Source organism: Corvus brachyrhynchos, unplaced genomic scaffold (genome assembly GCF_000691975.1).
Source record: "Corvus brachyrhynchos isolate BGI_N302 unplaced genomic scaffold, ASM69197v1 scaffold444, whole genome shotgun sequence".
Taxonomy (NCBI): domain Eukaryota; kingdom Metazoa; phylum Chordata; class Aves; order Passeriformes; family Corvidae; genus Corvus; species Corvus brachyrhynchos.
In genome coordinates, this window is record NW_008237886.1 from 1,623,382 (window position 1) to 1,626,766 (window position 3,385).

Sequence of the window (3,385 nt, forward strand, 5' to 3'; positions counted from 1 at the left end):
ACTGTTTTTAAGCTCATTAGTTACCTTTAATCTTTCATTTTTCTGTTTTAATTTGGTGTTGCTTCCTGGCGGGGGGAGAGCTCAACATGTCTCGCTGCGGTGATGGTGCCGGCCTTTCCCAGGAAGGCTATGCCCTGAGTGCTCTTGGTTAGGCAGGGGATGGGAGGTGGGGAAGGCCTGGGGCTGGGAGCTTTAGGCAGGGGACAGTGAGAGGCACCTTTATAGAGCAGAAGATGCGGGAAGGGATAGTTACTGTGGTTGGGGAAGGGGCAAAAGGGACTGCTTTTGAGTTGTTGGCAGCCCCCCGGCCCCTCTCTCACAGATCAGGGAGCACATGCTGCGGTGTTAGCTACGAACAGATCAGCTATCACAATGCTATGGAGACCACATCATCATTGCATTGGTTTGGGGTTTGTGTTGTGGTTTGGTTTTTTTCCCTGATTGCATGAATGTCAATAAGTACTTGGTGGTCTAAACCTGAGAAATGTTAATGCATTTGTAATCTTGTGCCTTTTTAGCTTTTACTCGTTCTGCATTAACAACAGTGAAAAAAGCGAATAGTGCCCAACCAAACTGGCTGGGAGTTGGCTTGGCGTTTAGCACCAGTGCTGCCTTGTGGGCTTTTGTAAGTGTTTTCATTTGGTTTTGTTGAATTTAACTATTCTTAAAAATCATAGTAGTGCTATGAATGCAGTGACTACAACCTACTGAGTTTATTGTGGTAATGGGTGGTCGTAACAGGTGTAAAGATTTAGGCATGATTATGTTCATTATTTATGTTTTCCCAGCTTTATGTTGTGCCCTTATTTAAAAAAATTAACAACTTCTTCAGCTTCTCTCTGTTGCAAACGTAAAGCACCCACAACAGAGTTAATTCTTCAAGCCTGTTGGATTAATGCTTTGGCATTATTTTCCCTGTGGATCTTAACAAAAAAAAAAGACTTAGGGATGTGCCCAGATAAATGTATTTATCAGACTACCAATGCGTTCTCTTCTTATTTTTCAGCTGATTAAGGTGGTTTTAGCTGATTTCAATAGATTAAGACCCCTTTTTCCTGAGCAAAGTGCACATGTAAGATACTCTCTGTTTCAGAGAACTCACAGACTTCAGTTGTTAAAGCAAGCAGGGTGTAGTAGCTCTCAGGAAGAATCATGCAAGATAAGCAGCACTCCCCAAGGTGACAGTGTTTTCAGAGTTGGATGGATTCCCTTTGGGGTTTTCCTTTTTTTGGGGGGTAGTGAATTAATTGGCAGTGGGAGGCTCCCCCCCTCCCCCCTGCCCGTCAGGAGAAAATGTTTATCCTAGGCATTGTTTCCACACCTTTTTCAGTTGATAATTTACATATGTGTTCTGGATGGCTTCAGTTACATACTGGTTTGCATTCTGATAACAGGTATTTTATATTCTGTAGAACTCTTTTTGTTGGCTGGATCCAGCTGTGAATTGTATAGCTGTTTATAATGTACTGCTATTTTATAGCTTATCAAGCAGCATAATGAAGATGTAATGGAATATGAAAGAAGAAAACAAGAGAGAGGACATAAGTGTACAGGATGTTCATAGTAAGTGTGCACATCCAAATGCTTTTGACTTAGCTGAACACAAATTCTGAAGATCTTTGACATCTCTTAGGAGTCAAAATACTGAACTGACTTAGATTCTTCTCTTACTTTTTTCCTCTATACTTTGTGTCTTGGCTTTTGCTATTCTTTTACCTCATTCCCAGCTTTAAAATGGTAAGGTGGCTGATCTGTATTTTCATATATTCACTTGTGTGCATATTCTCTCTCAGCTTTCTATCTTGGACATGCAAACTCTTAGAAAATAACACATCTCTTACAGTGTCTATAATAAATAAAGGTTGTAAATTGAATACCTTATAAATGGCTCAGTGGCAAGGAAACAAGAGTGACTAAAGATAGATATCTTTTCATCTTTTTTATTTTAACATGTTAACAGTGGGGTATGTTTTTTCTCAGTTTCACTTCTATATTACACATAAGATGATGTAAAGTCAATGCCTGTAGATGGGCACTATAGGGCAAATTGTATGTGGTCATTGTCCTTTTCGGTATAAAAACATATTTTGTGTTTCTGCCACCTAAGAAGTCTTTGGGGATTATGGCCTCAGAGCAATTAATATGCCATTAATTCCTTATACTAAGAGAAAAACTTGTGCTGTGGTTATTTTTCCCCATAAATATTCCTTTATAGATGAAAATGCAGGATGTTATGAGATGTTTCTAACCACTTTCATCACATCTAAATTTTTTATTGCTAAGAATTTTTTCTCTTCTTTCATAGGCTGATGACATACTCACAAAGAGGTAACATGAGGACCAGTTGTCCTACAAATAAATGAGCACAGAAGAAGTAAAAAGTTATCTAATTACTTGTATGTTCATACATTTCATGTGCATAATTAAAAATAAATTATAAAGTCTAGAAGAAACCTGAAACTACTTTCTTTGCCATTAATATTTCATTCTGCTGGTCTTGAAGTTGTTTTATTGGCATTTCCATTTCATAGTTTACCAGTCTTACTTTCAAAACTGCCTTTGCTATTCTGGAAGGTTAGACATCAGTTCAGATGAAGTTCAGTAAATATTCCAGAAGTGTATTTTTGCTCTGCCATCATTTTCACTGCTAAATTTATAAAATAAGCAAATATAAGAATGGCGTCTGTACAAATGCTAAAATGTGCATTTTCCTGTGAGCATTTTGGGAACTGGCCATACCTGAAAGGTGCCCACAGTGGTGAGACTACACAGTCAATGTCAGTCTTGGGTATGAGCCCTGCCTTCTGAACACTTCTGCCCTCTCTTCGTGCATCAAGGTCAGTCAAGGACAAAGACTGGAAAAATGGCATCATGGCAGTCGGCAAAATATGACATTAGATAATCATGGAGGGGACAACGAAGCTCTGTATAGAGAAAGGATGAGGAACAGGGCAACTACCTAACAATGTAGGGAGGACAAGGATAGCTGTACAGGTTTGACTCGGAGACGGCCATGACTGTGACAGTCGACATGATTCCACAGCAGCAATTCACTTCGACTGTTTCACTGCTAACACCGAACGCCTTTGGCACGGTGCTTAACCTGAGTACCCTTCGCCGTGAATTTAGTTGATTTCTCCTTTTTTTTTTTTTTTTTTTTTTCTCTTGGAGAAATTCCTTTTAAAGTAAAACAGTAGTTCCTCCCCATCTTCCCTCTCCTTGGTAAATGCCGTCCCTGTTAGTCCGGGTCTGTTCTTGCAGTCAGTACCGAACGCCAGTGGCCGTTTACTTGCCGCGGGGCAGGTCGGTGTCGGCAGCTCCGGGCACTGCGCCGGGTACTCTGCGCTCCGGAAAGACACTTCCTCCTCTGGCAGCAGCTGGCGCT